At 46.3% G+C, this 22,561-nt stretch overlaps 1 protein-coding gene across 1 annotated transcript in view; it reads right to left on the bottom strand.

The window, feature by feature from the left end:
* The window catches only part of STX8 (syntaxin 8), a 207,277-nt gene that overhangs the window by 20,613 nt on the left and 164,103 nt on the right, over positions 1–22,561 (bottom strand). The window lies entirely within an intron of this gene.

The following is a 22,561-nucleotide window of genomic DNA, read 5'->3' as shown; positions in this document are numbered from 1 at the left end:
CTTCTGCCACCTTGTGCAGACTGGACTGGAGGGAACAGTCCCCAGGGACAAGTAAAGCCAACATGTCCCTTTTGAGAGAATTACCATGGCATCCGGGCAAGAGGGTGCGGTGCAGGTGTGCTGGCAGCAGAGATGGGGGAATCTGAGAGAGATTTCAGAACAGAATCACCAGGGCTTCCTTCTGGGGAAGAAAGGGGCTGTGGTGACAGGAGGAGAGGAAATAAGATTTCTACCTGAGTAACTGGGTCAACGGTGCCATTTTCTGAAACGGAGAAAACCTGGGGGTTCTAGATAAGCCGTGGAGGGATGTGAGTGGAGACCGGAAACAAGATGCTCCTTATGAAGCCAGAGCTCAAGGACAGGAGCTGGTGGGGGTGGCAGTGATGGCTGCAGGCTGAAAGGCCAGAGGGGAGCTGAGAGGACAGATGTGGGAGGTGCAGGATGGGGCTGGTGCAGGGGGACCGGGAGGGAGGTCTCCGGCTGGACCGCTGTCTGATGAGGACGGAGCGGCAGCAGCAACTCCAAAAGCACCTGCCGGGGCTCTGCGGTGTGCCAGGCGCTGTGCGCCCCGTCTCCTGTAGGTCACCTCTCACCCCCGTGACAGCCCTGCAACCTGATACTGCTACCGTGACGACAATGCAACCCGAAGCTCCGAGAAGTGGAGCAATTTATCTAAGGTTTCAAAGCCCTTCGGCATTGGGCTTTGGATGTGGACCCAGGTCTGACTAACCAACGGTCAGAGCCAGATGTTTTCAGCCACGTTAAGACCGGAGACAAGTACAGTCAGCCCGGAGGATACCGGCAACACAACTTGCAAACCACCTGCTCGGCTTCCGCCGTCGGCCGCCCAGTCCTCCCCACTGCAGATCGGCCCGGTGCCCACAGTCTCCCTCTGCCGCCCAAGTCAGCCCCCTTCTTAACTATGATTTCAAAGCCTAACCGCATCTATTCCTTGGTTTCCCTTCAAGAACTAAAGGAGACAGAAATGTTACCTGCGGATAATGAGAATGCCTACCCTGCCAGTAACGAGTCAACAGAAAACCTGTCTGAACTAAAGAGGCCAGTTAACAGATACATGGATACGAACCCTTTCTTATCAACCAGTCAAAATCCATCAGAAAACACACTGAAAAAAGCCGATTAATAACTAAAGTAATAAACAGAGGACAAAGTAATTAAAAATAATGGACAGGATTGCTATTTTGGAATTCCACAATATTGAGGGACATAAAGGAAAATTTGAGTAAAAAATGCCTGGACGGGAAGATTCCTATCCTGTTTGTATGTCCAGTCTCTCCAAATCAATATAAACACTTAATTCAGTTATAATGGAGGTAGCAACGGCTGTTTTGGGAACACCTGCCAAATTACTGTGAGGCAACCAGGACTACCTCTACTTTGCAGGTAAGGAAATCAGGGCTTAGAGAAGTGAAGCAAATGAACTCTGCTTAAGGAAATTAATGCGATGGCACCAACCGGCAATCATCACAGGACATCTGCTGTGGCAGAGCTGGCTGCCTGTGGGTGTGGGCAGGAGGCGAGGAGGAGAGGGGGTCCCAGCTGCCCTGAGCCCTGTCACCAGGAACCCGGGCAACGTGGGTCTCTGAGAGGTCTCGGTGGAGAGACAAGGTGGAGGATGGGAAGGAAGGGTTGATGGAAGTAAACCCACGTCTTCTCAAAGCTCCCCCCGGCATCAGTGTGGAAGATGGGCTGAGAGGGAGCAGGACCGGAGACGAGGAGGTGGGTTAGGGAGTCATCCAGAAGACAGCGGGCATCCGGAGGCACCGCAGACGGCTTCTCCATAGATGTCGAGGAGGGGGGGTCCACAGGGACCCCCATCAAGTGGAGGTGGGGGCTGAGCGAGACAGGAGGAGCCAGGATCAACTCCAGAGCGTTTGGCTCGGAAAAACGGAGTGGTTGGTGGTCTCGCTCATCAAAACAAACTAGGGAAGGGAGAGCCGGGCTGGAGAAGATGAGCCGGGTTTGGGACATCTTGGGTAGGATTTCGAGCAAGTTTTGACAGCACCAGATTTGCTTTTCTTCCACTGGGATTACAGAAAACGTGCTGTTGGGCTGGCAAGCCATTGGGGAAATTTTCCTATTTTGGTGGAGGGCAGACCTAATCGACTTCAAGTATCCTAAATATGAAGCAGATCCTATCTGTTGGAGCGACTGTAAAAGTGCTCAAAGGCTCAGGTGCAGGTCTAGCACCGGTGGGGGGGGGGCCTGGGCTCCCCCCCGCTCCCCCGTCAGAAGGGAAGTGCCTCCACACCTCCCCACCCTCTCCCCTCTGACCCGAGACTCCCAGCCACTCATTTTGTGCTTTTGTACATTTGAGGATATTCTGCTTGGCACTCAATACTTTCTTACTTTGCTCCCTCCCCTTTGACATCCTGTAGGGCACAGGGCACTCACCCTCCTCCTTCAGACGTTATACTGTCTTAAAGTCTAGTAAGGAAGTTTCCAAAGGGAAGGCATGTCACGGGAAGCTCTCCTTTTTACTAATGAGATGGTGTCTCCAGGTGTCTGTTCTCTTAACTTCAAACCCTTTGCCACATGGCCCTGACCCGCGATGTGAAAACATGAAATGAGAGAGGAGCTTCTCGGGGGTGAAGTTTTCTGCCTTGACCCAGACAGAAGAACCGCCTGTACGTAATGGGTACCCAAGACCCCACCCGGCAGAGGCTGAAGCTCACGTGCTTGGTACAGAACCTGGTCGGGGCGCCAGCGGCTGAGGCAGTCCAGGGAGTCGGACAGGTCTCCTCCATCAGAAAAATGGGGTTCACAGAGCCCCAGGCTGAACGTGGCCCCAGGGGATCAGCAAATGAGAGAATGTATTTTAAGAAGCTCACACAACAGCCCATAGGACCTTCCGAACCCTTTGCAGTCAAATGGTATCTTACTCTGACAAAAAGTTGTGGATAATTAGGAATTATTTTTCTTCAACAAAGGAGGTTTTTTTTTCTTTTTTCCCCTTTCTATAAATAATTAACCTTCTGTGTTTGAAACGGAATTCTCAGTGTTTTCATTGCATGGGGTCAAAATGTCAACTCAAGAAAAGTACTCCTCAGGCCAGCGTGGAGAGCAGAACTTTCGCAGTGGACAGAAGGTACGTTTTTCATTTCCTAAGCTGAAACTTTTGCATCTTTTCCCATGAAAAATAATGCTCTTGAGCAACTAAATGTTTCCCACAACTTCTGTCTGCAGGGATTACAGCTCCTTTTATTTCCTGGGATTACTTTATTAATCAAACACAGCATTATCATCATCCAGTCAGAAAGTCTGATGGAAACTATAACTTGAAGAATACTCAAGGATTTTTCTTTGAAGCTCAAGGCCAGCGATCGCCGTCCTGGAAAGGCTGTTTTACTACAGGTCATTTCCTCAGGAGAGGAAATGATTTTTTGAGAATACTGGAGCCTTTTCTTATTCTAAAGCAGGCCAGCCAACACCTGTACACAATCTTTCTGGACAACAATAAGACTTTTCTGAGGTTTCACGTCACGGCCATTTAATTTAATAGGTCTGAGAGTTTAAACAGGACACTAATACCTCGGTTAACTGGCATGATTGGTGAGTTGGGGATTCCAGCTAACTTAATTTTTCCATCAACTAATAGTAACCCATTTATGCAATGAAATTTCCTGAGCAGGATACAGGGGATCTGGACATCTCTTTACAGGTATGTACAATTGTGTTTTGTCTTTCAGTTTTACTTTTTTTTTTTTAAGAAAATTCAGCCTTTTGCCTTCCATAAATCTTCAAATCAATAAACCAAATAATCAACCAGATGTAAGGCCAACCCCCCCCCCCAATAGGTTATGTTTAACGGTGATAGTCTTAACTAAAGAAAAGAAACTTAGGAAAATAAAACATATTCTTCCCATCCATACAGCATTCATTTCACATGCCAGGCACCGACCTGCACCCCGGGGCCACAGAAACAATACATGCTTTCTGGACTTCAGAGCCTCACAGTTTACATGCAGATGAAGCAAAAAACTTCAGAAGATACAAGAAATGACAGGTGTGTAAAATCTTTCTTCTTTAAAAGCACACAAAGTGACCAGCTTTTGAAAAGTCAAGGCAAATGACGTGTGCTTTATGAAACAATTAGGGGGAAGAAAATGAATTTAAAGTTGGCTCTAATCTTTTAAGCAGCAGAATAAGGACTGAGTTTATATCTTGACTTCAACTTAGCAGGATCAGAAAGCTTCAAAACTTTTGAGAAATGGACCAGGTAAATGGGAAAAAGTAACTTAGGAAAATTTCTGCTGTGACCTGCCTTGGGGCCCAAAGACCCCGGTTCCCCCCAGCCTCTCGCTAGTTTTCTGTTCTAATTAACAGGTGCTAAGTCTTTCAGAGGCATGGATGGGGCTGGTTTCTCTCCTCTGATGGTTTCCAGTACGCAACCTTGGCCTTAGGAGCCAAAGTTTTCTGGAATACAAGGTCCCACTCTCCCCGTGTCCCAGGCCCTGCCCCCTTGAGACCCTGATTCAGTGGTTCCCAGGAATTTGTGTTTTTAGTAAGAACATCATGTGATCCTTATAACTGATCCTTAAATTTGGAACTCACGGCCCTGGAGATTTGCCTACGAATGCGTGGAGGGAAAAGCAGGATTCCGGGCCCCAGGGTCTGAACAGCCAGGTTCAGTAGAGCCTAGGGTTGGACTTGGCAATCTGCATTTTTAACGCGTGCCTCAGGAAAGATCTGGTCCACACATCGACTCTGCAGATGTTAGACATAAAACAACCAGAGTCAGGAGAAGCCAAAGTCGTGATTCAAAGAGGAGCATCAGGGACATCTCGGTCCACCCAAGCCTGGATTGCTTCCTGCAGCTCCCGATCTGCCCGGGATGGGGCCCTTCTCAAAGCCCTGCCTCCAGGAGCCAGGGCTCAGCCCAAAGCCCTACGGGCGACAAAGTGCCCGCCTGTCCCTATACAGGACGGGTCTAGGATGCCCGCTGGCACAGCCCTGGCGCCTAGAACAGCAGTCACCCTAGGGAAACAGACAAAGTGGCAAAACATGTCTTGGAAAGGTCGTGGCCTGGTTATATCATGCCCGAAAATCATGAATGAGACTATTACATGTACCATCGCTGGGTCATAAACGAACACACTGTTTACTACAAATTCTGCTGAAATAAACCTGTCTTCACGTTCAGTTGCTAGGGCATTTGTGCTGAGAAAAACAAATCATTTAAACCCAAACAATACCTTCACATTTTCCCTTTGAAAGTGACTAATTTACTCTATACTGAAAAGTCGCAATGGACTTCTTCTGGAAGCCCCATATTACTGCACCTCACACTTGCCAAGAACTATACGGACCTCTCTGAGAATGCCAAGGGAAATACCAGGCTTGGTCAGGCTAGGAAAAAAGAAATCGGGCAAGATCATACAGGGGATGAAAAACTCCACTTGAACGCCTCCCCGTGAAGTCAGTCTACGTTTCATCCAAACGGCTGAACTTCAAAAGGACCCCGGCAGTTCAGCTGTCTTGATTTCAAACCTCTGCTCACGTGGCTCCAGTTTGCAACTTAAATATTCGGTATGAAAACAAAGTTATTTAACTGTTAGGACAGGATTCTTATCCAAAAGAGAGGGGGGAAAAGGCAACATGTGCCGACCCACACACATGCACTGATCTCTGACTCTAAATCTCAACGCACAACACACAATTATTTTGGCTTCGGAAGAATACACTGTCTGCTACGCTGGGGTGGGGTGGGCAGTTACCAAAAAATCTTCACCACCACCAGAGCTGGGGATTTTTATGTGTGTGAGCTGGAGATTTTTTTTTATGCCTGTATAGTACAAGTGGTTCTTTTTCATTTTGGAAAGAAGAAAGCACTTAAAAAAAAGGTTTGGCGGGGAGGCTCTGCAGTGGTGTTTCACCTCAGTACATCTTTCAAGTTTGATGGCTTGTAAGCCCACGGCTTGGTTCTCGTCTTCAGCCTTCAGACAACTCTAAGCTGTCCGCAGCAGCTGCAGAGGCTGAGTCGTTAGATGAAATAGAGAAATAACTGCTTCAGGAAACAAAGGAAAGATTAAAAAAAAAAAACCCCTGTTAGTCGAACTACACGGAGCCTTGGGATGGTGAGTGGTGTGTGCTCCTTCCTGATTAATACTGTTCAGTGTGGTGAGAAGGAATCCCTGAGTGATCCCACAGCATCAGGAGAAGTGTGATCTGGGTAAAAGAGTATGAGTTTCGGAGACACATCTGGGTTCAAATCTTGGCTCTGCTGTTGGTCAGCTACCTGACCTTGACAAAGGCCCTTTGCCTGGGGGAGGCGGCATTCCTTATCTGCAGTACGGGAATACCACCACCTACCCCGTGTGATGAAGGCTGGAGGGGGGATGTATGTCACACACTGGTTCCGTCAAACACAGCAGACTGAGCACCCTTGGTTATCTCTGCCCCCCTCCCTGACTCCACCTCGAAGGGGAGAAATGGTATTAACCAATAAACCAAAAGCATACGGGACAGAATGATATCCAGTCGGACATGTCAATACAGTGTTGGAAGCCAGAGAGCATGTGGATGAGTGATAAATGGCTCAGAGTAGGAGAGGAGACAAACCACTGAGTAGGGGTTGAGGGGGTGGGATTCAAAGGAGGATGCTGGCTGTTACGCTAGGTCCCAGGCAAGGCTCCGGGATGGGAGGCACCAGGTACTTCCAGAGGCAGAGCTAAGACTGGGGGACTGGTTAGACACTGTATGAGGACCAGTTACAGATCTCCTCCATCACTGCACACACCCAGCCCAACTACCTCTGTCCTATCCTCTTAGGAAAGAGGTTCAACAGAGGAACTGGACCAGAGGAGTTCTGACGATGGGGGCAACAGGTGCAGAAAAAGAAACAGATAAGGTGAGAGGCCGAAAATAGATTTAAAAAAAAAACCTGAAGTATAGTCAGTTACAGTGTGTCAATTCCTGGTGTGCAGCGTAAATGTCCCAGTCATGCACATACATACATACCTTTGTTTTCATATTCTTTTTCATTAAAGGTTGTTATAAGATACTGAATATAGTTCCCTGCGCTATACTGAAGAAATGTGTTTTTTATCTATTTATATATATAGTGGTTATCATTTGCAAATCTCAAACTCCCAAATTTATCCCATCCCACCCCTTTTCCTCCAGTAACCGTAACATTGTTTACTATGTCTGCGAGTCTGTTTCTGTTTTGTAGATGAGTTCATTAGTGTGAAAATGGGAGATTAAATACAAATTTTCATATGGAACAGTGAGTTCGCTGCCCCCTCCCCATAATGGGCGCCCAGACTCTAACTGCCAAGCCTCTATTCACCAGGCAGGAGGCCACACGGCCCCTCTCAGCAGAAAGGGACTAAGCAAAAAGACCTACAGACGCTAACATTTTGGGTCCCCAATAAAATGACTAAGTCCTTCCCTATCTGATAACCACCCAGAAAACCTACAACGCAACACCCCCGCTGCCCCTGCCCACACAACTTCCGGATGTCTCTTAAGTGCTTCATTCTTCAACGATAATATGACCAGAGAAAAAAGAAAAAAGTGCCCAAGTCATCCCTACCATCCCCTCTCCAAAAAAAAGCAAAAAAAAAAAAAAAAAAAAAAGAATTCACTAAAAAGATATAATGCAAGAAACAGGAGAAAGGTTCAAAGAAACAATGATTAACATGCTCAGGGAGAGAAAATGTTATGTAGCTGTGAAACCAGAACAGAAGTGACAGTTAAAAAATCAAAAAACTTGAGTCTAAAAATAAGACAGCAGCAATAAAGAAATACAACAGGATTTGAAGTTGCAATGGAAGAAATGTCCTCCAAATGAACAAAAGGCCAAAACAGGAAAAACAGGAGAGAAAAATAACAAGGACATGAGGACTAAACCAGAAAGCCCAGTGTCCAGTGAATAAACCTGAAGGAACAAAAAGAGAAACCAGGGGTAATTGCCAAAGGTTTAAGGGAAGATGACCAGGACTGAAAGGCCCACCAAGTACCCAACACAATAGTAAAGGGTGAGGAGAGAGATTACTAGAAGGCCTTCTGTGTGAAATCCAGATGACTGAGGCCAAAGGGAAGCTCTCAAAAGCAAAATAAGATATATAACAAAGTTCAGGAACCAAAATGGCCCGGACTTCCCAGCATCAACAAGGAAAGCTAGGAGACGACGAAAAATGCCTTCAAAACTCTGGGTTGTTTCTGACCTCAGGTTGTCTACATGCTGCCTATCACTCCACTGCGAGGGGGGAAGGTATGTCCAGACACGCAGTATCTCATCTCAAGATGTTCACTTCTCAGTTACTCTTTCTCAGAAAGCCAGGGGGGACGTGTTCCGTCACAGTGAGGAGGCAAATCGAGAAAGAAGGCGTGAGTCCCAGGAAAGGGGCTGCAACGGAAGAAAGAGGTGATGAAAAGTCTCAAGACAGTGAAGGGAAGCCCCGGGCAGCCGAGGCACCTAGAGGCTTGGAGAAGCTGCCCATCTGGGTTGGAATAGAGGGAAATATTAAAGAGACCATTTGATGTGCTTTCCATCACATCCATGGGAATTTCTTAGCTCTGAAGTCATTCAAGGCAAGAATTATGATAAGCAAAGGGGGGAAAATGACAATAAGTTTAGGAAAAACAAAATAGTGTATAAGAAAGGAAATCTAATTGTAGTAAGCTACATGGCTCAGCTCAAAATACTGATACAGTTTAAGTGATAATGCTAAATAATTATTTAACAACTGTGATTTAACTCTATTGGTGGCGTAGAGGGAGAGGTGTAAGTGCATTGCCTTCCGCAGCAGGAAGTGAACAGATAGCATTCAAAACTGTGGTCAAATCGAGTCATATTAGTAGGAGCATATTATTTGGAAATAAGAAATAAAACCCCGAAGACATGGGTGAGAGAGCTCAAAGTACCTTCCTCTGAAGAGCTGGAAGCAGGCAGAGCGGGTAAGTTGTTTTCTGTTTCCTGCTTTGAAATGGATCCTGCGCTACTATTTGTCCCTGTGAACTATGCCTAGGGGTCACTCTGACTCATCACCAGGCCGGAGTCTGTGTTAAATGCCTGCTACAGTGGCTTGGCCTGGGGATCGAGGGCAGGATGGGGGTGTATGTCCCCTGCGTCTGAACCACAGGCAATAAGCAGGTATTGGGTTCAAGAGAGAGAAGAGAAACACAAGTCCATGAGCACCTCCCCCGGCTGCCCAGCCAGCACATGTGAGCCTGTGCACGCAGGTCCACACGCAGGTGAGAAACTGCACTAATCTAACAATGCACGTGTCCTAATGCAACTCCCCCAAGTGCAACCAAAACGACAATCACCTCCTTCCCAAAGGGAGAAAAATCTCAAATCGCATCTTGCCACTGTACCCGGAGGAACTGTCATGGAAACTCTGTTCTAGGATCCTGGATCTCTGGCTGATGGGCACTCTTCACAACCCAGGCCATAGATACAGATACAGATACAGATATAAATATAAATATAGATATAGATATAGTTCTCCATATTTCAACTCAAATTAATCACCTCCCATCTGTCCAACATATACTTGTGGGTAAAGGCCTTGATCATGCTACCAAGAGCTCCCATTTGGGAGAGTGGAGATGGGGGCCAGCTCAGAGGACGCACCCTTCTTACCAGTCTGTGCTGACTGGTCCCCAGGAGGCTTACTCCTCTCTCGTGTCTGCTGCTGGGGAGGACTGGGAGGGGTTCCCCACTGTTCCTAAGGTCAGCTTCCAGAAGGAGATGTGGCAAAACGCGGTGTGCATGGCAACAAATTCCGGGAAGCAGGAGGATTTTGTCAGATCTAAATGTGGTACCAACCCAAACAAACATTGGTATCAACCAAGTGGCAGAGTTTCTGTGCATTTTACAAAATCACTGTTGAATTAGATGCTTCGGTTACTGTGATATAATATTCAGTACCAGGAGAAAGATTGCCTTTCTTGGAAAACGTATGTTTCTTTTCTGTTAGAGAGTACCTTTGTGTCTCCCATCCCATGTCCCTTTCTGTGCTGGTTTCCCAGAATTCTCCTTGGTGCTAAACTTGAGGCTCCAACATCGTATTAGTTTACCCATCTGATATACTCTATTTACGTTCTCGTCCACATTCAAACAGTTTTTATTTCTTCTTTAGCAGCTTTGAGATTTTACACACACACAGCCCATTTTATTGTAAGCTACCCCACTTCTTCTTTGGAACACAGACGTTACAAATTGCAGATAAAATCTATCCGTGGGAGAGAAGTTGGGCTTTCTTTGCTCAAGTTTGCTCTACGGGATTCTTAGATTCCAAGCTGCGGAAGAAACCAGGCTTTGGCGAGTCTGCAGCCAGTCTTCATGGCTGGCTGTTTTCTGCAGTATCCTTCTGTCTTGGTCCGCAGGCCAGTCTCCTTGAACTTGTCCATCTACTTGTGCTGCTGTGTGTATTTTGCTATTGTTTCCAAGGAAAAGTTCTTTCTGAACTCCTCCAGCCTTGCCTTGGTTGAACTAGGGAAGCAGGGTTGTTTTTCTCGTACGTTTCTGGGTTCCTGAGCGTTGGATACTGCCAGCTAACCAGACCGGAACCAGGATTCGGGAATGGGCCATCAGAATTGGGGGCAGAGGCAGTGTGAGTCTAAGAGGTCCAGGACCCGGCCAGCGGTGGACGGATGCTGTCCCTGACCACTGGGCAATTCCTTTACGCGGTCAAAGGAAAACGTCACACAAATACATGGACACGGAATATGGCTCCTATAAGGGTGTGAGCACAGGCACCTTGAGAGTCAGTGCCACACTCTCAACCGTAGTGCCAATCGGTGGGCCTTCGGTGCTCGGTGGCTCTGGAGACCCACCCCTGCAGCTTAGGTGTGTCGCCACCGTGTGGTGGAAGAGACAGTAAGAAGGCACACGGGACCAAGAGGCTTCCTGGTGTAGAGGTTTAGAAGGCTGTCCAAGCCTGGCTCTGGACGAAAATAGAATCTATTTATTAAACTTGTCTCTCTCGTAACACAACACAGACTTCAGAAGGCTAATCACACAGCCAACAGAACAGAGAGCGAGCACTCATATATTTCTCCAGCTACCTGCGAAGGGCTAATCCCCTGCACACTTTATTCTGGGGCCTCCAGGAGGAAGCTTCCTCCTCCCACCTCTGACTAAAAAGCCTCCCCCTTCTCAACTGGGGGCCCTGGACCCCTCCGGAGCCCAGCTTTCACTGTTGGCTTCAGCTGCCCGGGGCTGGCAAAACCCTCCTCTTCACTCCCTCAAGTTGGTCTGGAAAAGACAGAATTTCCTTCTGAGCCAACAAAGCTTCCCCACACCCGCCGTCCTCTGGCTCTTTTTCGAGAATTTGCTCCTTCATTCCTAGGCCCCAAATCCGCGGATACAGTGGTGTTCAGAGGTCACGCCCCTGGCCCTCTCCCCAAGTCCCTGGCCTTACACCCGGCCAGCAAGCAGACTCTTTAGAGACGATTTTCAATACAGATTAAAGTAATCCAACAGAAAATGGAACCCAAGATGAATGTCTAACAGCTTTCATGGTGGGAACTGGTGGGCTAAGCGAATTTAAATTCAATTCGCCAATGTTACTGAGTTGAGTCAAATCACTAATAACTGCTAGGGGACGGTAGCCACGGGCCTCCAGGTCTACAGGACGGAAGAGGAAAGGTGACAAGGACCAGTGAGCCCCTGCTGAATGACAGGCGCGCTTCCAGCGGCTCTGCATGTTTCAACTCATTCAATCCCCACAGGTCTCCCACCGTTGGGTAGGTATCATTCATCCCCCCGGTTTCCAGGCAGGAAACAGAATACAGGGGCACCTAAGGTCCCAGAGCTGGTGAGTCCCGGAGCCAGGCTCAAACCCAGGGAGAGACCGCGGGACCTTCACCCAGAACAGTGGCCACCGCTCAGTGCAGGAGGGCGTCACAGGAGGCCTGGGGTTTTAGGGACTGCTTTGAAAGAGGAGAGCATGAAAACCTGGGGGAAAGATGGGGGAAGGATGTTTCAGGTTTCCGAGGGAGCTTCAGGGATGTCACCGCAGTGAGACGCAAGACGAGAAGGTCAGATGACCCACCTCGAAAACATTCTCGTAAAGATAAAACACTAGGATTGATTCTGAAACAAACACTGCACTTCGTACGTCACCTATATTATCCATTCTGAGCTTGGCAGTCACTCCAGGGTGTTGTGTTTATTTAATTTGCCACCATTTGCTGTCGCCAGTCTTACTTTCTCCATCTGACAGGTGAAGCAACTGACGAAGATCACGTGGCTGAGCCCCCGGGGAACAGGGTCTGGTCCCAGGACACGCTGCAGCGCTGCTGGCCAGGACTGGCCTTAGCGAGAGGGGTGGTGTGACACGAGAAACGAGGGACAGGATCTCCCACTGGAGGAGACAGGAGGAGAGCTCAGAGTTTTCTGCTATGTGCAAACTTCCCACTAGGCCGTATAACTTGGGAGAGCTAGAAACAGAACAACAGAATCCCTGAAAAGAAGATTCCTGGGTGGAAGGCAACTGCTGCTTCTCCATCATGATCAGCTTCGAATGATGATGGAACATCTGAAGCCCAGTGTTTTATAAATAAGAATTTTAGGGGGCGGGGGTACAGCTCAGTGGTACAGCACGTGCTTAGCATGCATGAGGTCCTGTGTTCAATCCCCAGAGCAATCAATCAATCAATCAATGCTTCGGCAGTTCCACTCTTCAGAATAGACATGAGGGAGCAGACTGGAAATGCTGAATTGCCACTTAAAGACTTCTCGGGACAGGCAGGATGCATGGAAAAGAACTTCTAAAAAAGCACAGAGAGGGGGAACGTGGAATTGGCAGGGACCAGGCAATGTCTGAGTACTGGTGCTATGCACTGAATTCTGTCCCCAACTCCTGCTCATATGTTGAAACCGTAACCCCCGAAGTGGCTGTATTTGGAGATCAGGTCAAATTAAGAAGGAAATTAAGGTTAAATGAAGTCATAGGGTGGGGTCCCAATCTGGTGGGGCTGATGTCCTCAGAAGAAGAGGACCTTCTCTCTCAGTGCATTCACAGAGGAAAGGCTACATGAGGACACACCCAGAAGGCCGCCGCCCGCCGCTCAAGGAGAGAGCTCTCACCAGAAACCAGCCCTGTGGGCACCTTGGCCTCCAGTGAAATTCCTCTGCCACAGGTTCCTGTGTATGCCACGGCCATTCTCTTACTCTGCTCCCATTTGAACGGGGACAGCACATTCCCTCCCCAAGATCAGAGCATGAATGAATTCAGGGGAGTCCTCTGCTCTCGAGGGGGGACAGCTCCGGCACCGACCACTGAAGGGCTGTGGGGGAGTGTGGGAGCCAGCGGAGCGGGAGCTGCGGGCGAGGCTGGATGCAGGAGGGGGCTGCCTGCCTCTGACAGCCTGGCCAGCCCTGGAACCCGGTCACAGGAGACCATCTGGCCACAGAAAGGCTGAGGGAGCAAGTTGTCTGGCTTTTCCTAAGTGCCTCACCCTGCCCCACTCCTGCCCTATCTTCCTCCCATCTTCTAAGTGACTCTCTGTGAGCAAACCCACTTTCGTCGACCAACTTTAAAAAACTGAAAAGCACCCCAAACCTGAGTGGCACCCGTCCCTGCCAACGCCCCTCTTCTGCTCCTCAAGAGGCCCAGGTCCTTCTAAGGAGCGAGGGCAGATGGGGCTTAAAAGAAAGATGCTTGTGGGGAATTCACAGCCCGTGACCAATCAGCCAGATGGGCTGACGTCGCCGCCTGGGTCTTCTCTGGTCAGTGTCTCACGTCCGCGCTCGCTTTCATTCCCTCTCCATGAGCTGATGAAGGTCACTTCCCTTAGGCCTGGGGGCTCACTGTCTGAGGCCATCGAGGAGTCACATACACTCTTGGCCCTTGGATGGCATGGTGGCAGGTAAAGCTTTCTCCCCCGTGCACCGAGCCCTGCTGCTGGGACCTTTCCCCCTGGATTCAGAGCTCACCACGGTTGTCCATGTGTTTCTGTGTTCTGACTTCAGCTGGTGCAACCGTGGTTACGTGATTAATTCCAAACATATGCTCTACAGGAATGCAGAATCTTACCGTATCTGCACTTCCTTTATGAAGCAAACTGAGGAACTGAGCTTTAGTTCTGAAACCCCCATGACTTTGAGGGGAGGGGGCGCCCGTTTCTGAATTCTTCCTGATGCTCCTGAACACTGACGGCACTACTGCTTTCCGTCAGCGCAGCAGGGCTGCTTCTCCTTCCCGAAGCCTCCTTTCAAGCTCTTTGTTACTCTGAAAGTCAGGCAAACTCCTCTCCTTTTAGCTCCGGTTTGCCTCCATCATCTTACCTCCCCAACACCTGGCGGTGAAGAGACCGTCAGGGGTTACGCAGGCGCGATCACTGGACCTACGCATGGTATGAACACAAATCACAGAACACAAACATCTGTCCTGCCTGTTTTCACGAATTTCCGGAGCTGAAGGGTCCCCGATTGTCTCAGGAGCCAAAGAAACGAGACATGACATGTGTTTATGAAGGCATTTTCATGCATCACACATTAGCTTTCCTTTTCAACCGTGGGTTTACTTTCCTGAGAAGGGCGCCATTCGCAAACACGAAACAAAATCCCAACGTCCGTTTTTCTGATCGGCATTTATTCCCCAGACAAACACTCTTTGAATGGACGTTTCCTCTCCACCCCTTCATTCTTCCTTTGGCGAGGGCAGTTAGTATACGTCGTCTTGCTCATCTTTGAAAATTTGTTGTGTCAGGTCCTTACGACTATCTCACAAGTATCCCTGCATTCAACCCCACGTCACCCTCAGCGGTGTGGCAGCAGCTAGAGCTCCTCACCCACCAACCCCTGAATTCGTTCGCACCCTTATCATTTCAGATCACATCTTTTATGTCTTCTTACTGGTCTTTTCATCTTGGCAAACTTCCTCCCCGAGTCCTATGTAAGAACAACAAATTTAAAATGTCTAATGCCCATCTTTGGTTGGAAAAGACTAACAGAAGTAGTGACAGGTGGGAGGGGCGTACGCCTTCTACATCTAAGGAAAGCCCACGGCATCTCGTACACAACAGACATTCTAAATTACCTGAGTGATGTAAGGCGATCAGATATTAGATCTCTGGCCACCTAATTCATAATTCCTCGAGTTATATAAAAATCGTTCAGGAAGAAAGGCTTAAAAAATTCAATGTCAACACTGGATCATATTTTAAGCCTGGAATAGATGACAAAATAACATGGATTAAGGCAATTCTCTTCCACTGGGTAGCATTTTCCTACTGTCCTCACCATGCATGTCTCTTCTTCTAGATGAACTTAGAATCGTGATGTCAAGTGGGCCCAAAACTCTCCCTGGAACTCCGAATCAGACTGTGTGCAATTCATACATTAAGTTGTCGGCGGGGATCTGCATCTCTACAATTTAAGCCAACCTACCTGGGAATACAGCATATACCTACATTTATTCAGATCTCTCCGGAGCTGTAACTTTTCCTGCCTGGCAATTATTGCTCCAACCAACCTGCACACCCTTCTGATAAAACAGCGTGCCTGTGCCCTAGACCACAGGCTCATAAGCTGAACACAACAGCCCACGTTTCCGGAATAGATACAAGACCCCAGCCAGATGAAAAAGAAACCTTCCCCACTACTCTTCTAATTGTTGTAAGAAAGAAATTCTTCCACAGAGTACGAAGGACTTGAATGTGGGACTGGCTGTGGCCACGTTCTCCACCACAAAGAGAAAGGCAGTCTGTGGCAGGAAAGGTGAAATCAAAGTAGAAATAAAGGCAGGGTGGGATCAATCCAACCACTAACCCAAATAGTGACGTTGGGTGCAATAGAAACAAGTGCTCCTTCCTGTGACAACGGTGACATAAAGTCTGATGCCCTAAATATCTAAATCTACGATGACCGTGGCTATAAATGTCAAGCCTTGAGGTTTAGACTTGCTCAGTGCACGCTCTGAACAACTGAACCCTGCAGTCTGAATGGAAAGAGTCCTGAGAGCTTTGAGAATCCTGTGCTTCTGCCTAAGGTCTCAGAGCTGCCCTGACTCCTGCAGTTCCTCCTTTGAGTTGTGACCTTCTACAATGACAATTACAATGCTCACCTGGCTTCTGCTTCAGCTGGAGTCGGGTTTCGAAGCTTAATAATGTTTTATGGTTTTCTTCAGAGGTCCGACTTCCTGTTGAGTTTCTGGAGCTACTTTTTTTTTTTCTGGAGCTACTTGACTTTTTCTCTATTCTCTGTAACATTTTCTAAGTGGTTATGGGTGCTGGCTGAGGAAACAACTTTTGTATATTTATTTTATAATGGGCAAAGGTGTTCTTTTTAGTGTTTCAGCTCATTCTCTTGAATCTTCCAGGTAGAAGACTGTAAATATTTACAAACATGATGACAATTTTAATTTATCCTTATTAATTAATTTGCATACTGCAGAGGTTAGGTCTTCAAAATTAATGACACGTTGTCAGCAGGGAGAGGCGACATTCTGATTTTATCTGTGATCTGATCTTCTAATTTTTTTACCTTCAAGCAAAATGGTAGCATTTAGTGTGTAACAGTTACTATTTTAGCAGACTAATAAAGTACTCCTTAATTCACAGTTTGAAGAGTGGCTTTTTGAAAAATTGAAGAACAGACACTGAGTTCTAGCAAATGCCTCTTCAGTGTCTACTAAGGTAATCATTTGGCTTTTCTCCATTTACTAATGTGATGAATCATGTTAATGTATTTCCTAATACTAACCTCTCTTTGCATTCTTGAGATTTGGCTTGGCCACAACGCTTTTCTCTTTTAATAGAAAGCTGGATTCAATTTGCTAATGTTTTACTTAGGATTTTTCTTTTTAGGATAATTACACTCACAAGCGAGACTGACCTACAGATTTGTGAGCGTATGTTATCTTTGTTGGGTTTTGATATCAGAGTTAGTCCAACTTCATAAAGTGAAACAGGAAGCTTTCCTCCTTTTCTGTACTCTGAAACGGGTTATATACACCATGACAATTATTTTTCCTGGGAAATCTGAAAGAATTTGCTTACAAAACTGCCCAGTGTCTTCTGGGAGATTTTCTTTAATGTGGGTTTTTCTGGGGTGGAGGGCGATGATTTGATTGATTGACTTATTCATTTATTTATTGAAGTAGAGGGGACTGAACCCAGGACCTCGTGCATGCTAAGCACACACTCTACCACTGAGCTGTCCCCACCGCCCCCTCTTTTCTGCCATTACACGTGACATACTTTTATCTATCTAACTGGTCTTTTCAAATAGACTGCTTTGCTATTTATTAATAAACTTACTACTTACATGTGCTCTAATACACAGAATGGTCATCCTTAAAAGCTATCCGTTACAGCCTTTCTGAGTGGACCATTTACACTCTCCGTGTTGTTATGTCTCATCTGACCTATTCTAATACTAATCTCTAAACAAAAAGACCTAGTAAATACTGGATCCTCTATGTCCTCACCCATTTCTAGAGCACATTTACACTCCTCTGTCAACACCCTATCTACCCCCCTCCCGCCATATCAATGGTGCTAGCAATGGTGCTTTCCATGCTGTTACACTTCCTTATATGTTTGATTGTATAGCCCTGCTCTTTAAGGAATTTATTCCCACCCGCCCGACTTATCCTTAAGTCAGGAGGTAGATGACGGCTTAATAGTTTTCTATTAAAATAGCCATGACAATATCTATTTCTGTATTTCAAGGCAATGCAATGTAATTAAAGAGATGAAGGCTTATATACATAATTTGTTGATTTTTAGCAAGCCGTTGCAAGAAAGAGATGAGCTCATACAAGAACCGGCCAGTTTATGAGCAGAGATGGAAGGATAAAGTCTAGAAAACTGGTTGGGAAGGTACTGCTGTAGCTTGAACAGCAGGAGATGAGACTGTGAGGGTTCGGAGTCTTTCATTTCCATGAAGCCAAAGAAAGAGGTTCAGCCCCATGGCAGAGATGAGGTTCACTGCCATGCCTTCTAAATCCATCATTTCAGGTCACCCCAAGGTAGCTGCTTTTAAAAAGAAGACCACACGAGTCTAGCTGGAAGTCAGAAAATCAGCCAGAACTATGTACAGAAATGGAACTTGGATGTGGTTCCTGGCACACTGGACGAGTGTCCCATGAGTTTTTAAAGAAACCATAATCCTGGGAAAGATGGGAGGGGAAGAGACAAATTTCTCGTGTTTGAATTTTGAGGTCACTGGACCACAGGGAGCCACCTCAGAACCTACTGGGGAAGACTTTCCATCGCTCAGAAACTCTGGCCTTTGAGTTGGATGTAGTAACTGGGTGGGGTTTGGGGTTGTCTCCCTCAGGGAGAGGTTGTGTTCTCTGTGTGGACAACAGACAGCTGTGGCTACGTGGGTGGCCAGGCTGCAGGGGCGACTGCTAGGTTAGCCCACAAGAACCCACTTTCCCCTCCTTCGGCAGCAGTGGAGCACCTTTCCCGGTTTGGTGGGCATCAGCTAGGTTCTCACTAATGGAAAACGAGCAGAAGTGATGTGCCTCATTCCAGGTCTGAAAACATTAGCAGTGCGTATTAATGTACCTTCCTTTTTCCTGAAGTGATGTGTGCCTGTGACCTTGTTTTGACTATGCGGTGAGGAGCCATACAGCATAGTGGAGGGAAAAGACAGAGAGAGAGAGAGAGAGAGTGGGCCAAGAATGAAACCATGAAAAGGCAAAACCACTGGGGACAGATCTCAGATCAGTGATTGTCAGGGACTGGGCGTGGGGAGTAGGGGAGGGACTGACCACTCAGGAGTATGAGGGTGGTAGGGATATTTAATATTTTGACTGTGATGCTGTTTACACAACTATATTATGTTTGTCAACTCAGAACTGTTTAATTTTAATGTATCTAAGTTAAGCCTCAATATACTAGACTTAAAAAAAAAAAGAATGACCCAGTGGAGAGGAGACCTCCCTTTCTAACTCAGACTGCTCACCTAGGGGCTGTTTCATGAAACAGAAATACAGTTCTATGTTGTATAAGCCACTGTGCTGCTCCAATATGGTTGTTTTAACAGCTTATTCTTCACCTAATGTGTGTGTGCACGCATCTGTGTGTGTACTTCTATGTCATGTACAAATAAAAATATAAACATAGGTAAATAACAGAATTAGGGTTTTTTCGTTTCCCAAGTTTTGTTCATCTTATTCAGTAAATACGTATCCTTTTTTTCAAACACACATTCATTGTACATGTAAAAGAAGATACATAAATTATGTGACATTCCTTAAAATATTTCCAACCAAAAAGTTAAAAGTAAATTGCTAGGATTTAAAATTAATCTTCCAAATTAGTGTATGATCATGGTTACTTCCATAATCAGTATGAATAAAGACAGATTTATGAAATAAATGGTGCTGAAACAACTGGGTAGCCAACTGGAAAAAGGAAAAGTTAAATCTATACCTCAGAACAGGATAAACTCTAAATGGATCAAAAATTTAAATGCAATGAACAAAACCGTTACAGTTCTAGGAAAAAAATCCACAGAAGAATTCCCTTATGTCCTTGGAGTGAAGATGACCTTACCAAGACTCAAACTCTAAATATCTCAAAAGTCGGATCATTACAATTACAAAAAAAAAAAAATTAGAAACTTTCAGTGGTAAAGAAAAAACCATAAGCAAAGTCAGAAGACAAATAAACTAGAAAAAAAATTTGAAACTTATTATCACAAAAGAGTCTTCTCCCTAATGCATAAAGGGCTCCTTATAATTGGTAAGAAAAAGACCAGCAAAAGAAAAAAATGCACCAAGATCATCAACAGACTGTTCAGAACAAAAAAGAAATACAAACAATTGTTAAAATAAATATATCAAAAGGTACTGTTTCAGTCATGAGAAAATTACAAAATAAAGCTATTGGGTTGAACCATACAAATTACCGATAGACTACCATCTCTGACCCACACAAGCTGCAATTTCACGTGGTTCAATCTAACACAATGAAATGTTTTCCATCCACCAGACTGGCAAAATTCCAAAAGCTGAGCGACACACTTTCAGCAAGGCTGTGGGAGATGCTCTCACACGACATTGCTGGAAGTACCAAACCACACATCCCTACAGAGGGCAAGCTGGCAAAACTGATCCAAACTGCCACATGTGGGAATCTGTCCTACAGACATACCTATGCACATGTGAAATAACGTATGTGCCAGGTGCAGAAGACATATGGGAAGACAAGGATATGACACACATTTTTTCATATTTGCTTGTATCTGCAAAGACACACGAGGAAGACACACAAGGAGGTGGTAAAAGCGGTTACCTTTGTGGGGAAGGGGGAGTGAAGCAGATTAGGGAGAGAAGTGAAATTTCTCAGGGTGTACCTCTGTTATATTGTTGGCTAAAATATATATTCAAAATAAAAAGTAAATAGAAGAGTCAGAAAGTAAAACAGCAGGTAGGTATTTGGGGGAAAAATTACCTTTAAAAAAACAACACATTCACCAGGGTCCTAAATACTCCACGTCAATAGTCACTACAATACATAATTTACGTACTTAACAAAGATCTCTACCACTGCCAACAAAATAAAAACCCATGGATCTAAATCTCTCACTGAGCTGGTTACTTTCCGTTTGCCTCTGGATCCTCCCCCTCCTCCTCCCCACACCTGGGATGGCGGGCGGCTGCCATCCAGGCACGACATCACTGGGACTTCCTGCCTCCAGTTTCCGGTTGGCTTTGGCCACCGGGGGCGCTGGCTGGATCAGAGGTCGGGAGCCAGAGAGGCCGGCAGCCCTCCTCTGTCTCCTCCTTGCTGCAGCACTGCGGTTCTGGCAATGGCCATGCCCACTGACAACCACGCGTCCCGTCTGCTGTCCTCTTCCCTGGCTCCAGCTCTCACTAAGCTTCAGAAAGAGTCTTCTTCCCTTGCTTCTGTGGCATGGGAGTGGCTGGTGTGGGGTAATAGTTTCCCACTACTGCTGAGCCCTGGTGCCCTGACATCTCCTGTTGGCTCCCTCACCCCTGCCTCCGGCTCCGTAAGTCACCCAGGTGAGCATGCCATCTATTTCATCCTGGAAACCTGGCTGATATATTCAGTCACCTGTTTCTTAGAAACACCACTCCAAATTCATTCTTTTCTCACTTTTACATCCCAAGGCCAGTTTATTCATGGACTACGTGGCACACACACGTTTGCTCCCAAGCGTCTTTATACTTTCGAGGTTTGTGATTCTTTTCTTCCTCTTTCTCTCTTCCTTCTAACAAGCCTCTTAAATTCTCCCTGCGCAGTCCTCAGTTAACCCACGAACTCACCCCGATCTCCTTCACTGAAATACTTCTAACAAATACACTCTCATTCATCCAGCCATTCATTCAGCAAATATTTTCTGAGAATTCAGATTCTGAGATTATCATGGTATGTACAAACCAGACAAGGCCCTTATGTACTCACGGGAGGCTAAACTTGGCAGAGCAAAAGAGATAATAGTTGGACCATGCAAACAACGGGCAATTACAACTGTGACAATGATATAAAGGGAAGACGTAGAGTGCACAAGACTCCCTAGTCTGGGGATTAGAGAGGGCTTCCTGAGGAAGCGACGTCTGAGCAGAGGTCTAAGGATGGGAGGACGCTGACCGAGCACAGGGGGCGCGCAGAGAAATCGCAGTGGGGGTTCCTGGTTCTTCCCTTTTCCGCAGCCTTGCCAGCAGGAACCTGCTCTCCTCTGTCTAAACTTCCTGTAGGTGTGTAGTTTTCGTAATTATGTAATGTGGGAAACAGTATCTTTGTTCTGACCCACCTTTGATTCAACCTCAGCGTACTTCCAGACCTTCGGAGAGACTGCATGCAACCTTCCCGGTCCCCTAAGGATACCGTGCAGAACAGCCTAGTCTGCTTTCAAAGCAAACTGTATTCTAATCTTTTTCCTAAATAGAAAATCCGTTTCGTACTTGGTAGTTGACACGTTACAGTAATTAAAACTTTAAGGGTTAAATGTGAAATAAACCTAAAACAATACAATCAGAAAACATTAGGAAGCATATTTTATTTTTTTCCCCAAGAGATTTTTCTAATTGTTTGCTTGCAATGAGCAGTTTCTTCTCCAGTTCTGACTTAACTAAAAAGGAAGGGGTGGGGGCAAATTAGCGTGATCCACTGGAAAAACAAAAACAAAAACAAAAACCTCCCAAGCCCCTCTGAGTAGCCAGCATCCAGAGTTCTTTGCAAAACTGCTAGTCCTATCTCTGGAAGGACATTCTTCTCACCCCTTTGTAATGCAAGGGAAAATGTCTTCCATGAAGAAACATTTTTAAGATTTCAGCTTTTCAAATGCGTGGTCCTTGTGATAAAGGGTGTTTTCAAGCCCGCTTCTTCACTTAACCTGCCAGCTAACATGGGAAACCATTAGCTCAGGCTGCTACAATTAACTCAGGGCTGCTGCTTGAAAGGCTCACACAATTCCCAGCTACTTAACATGCAAACAACCTGGGAGACTCATTTTCCTCGCAATGCAGTAGGAGGGGTAAATTACTGAGATAAGTAGATTATTGGGGAAAAAGTCACACTCAGAGGCCTTATGAAATGATTAAACCCTGGGAAATTCATCCCCCGAAATCCCTGGCCCCTGATAGTACACATTCATTAC

This window comes from Vicugna pacos, chromosome 16, assembly GCF_048564905.1.
Source record: "Vicugna pacos chromosome 16, VicPac4, whole genome shotgun sequence".
NCBI classification, from domain to species: Eukaryota; Metazoa; Chordata; class Mammalia; order Artiodactyla; family Camelidae; genus Vicugna; species Vicugna pacos.
Note: the sequence above shows the minus strand (reverse complement) of the source record. Positions and strands in the feature narration are given on the sequence as shown.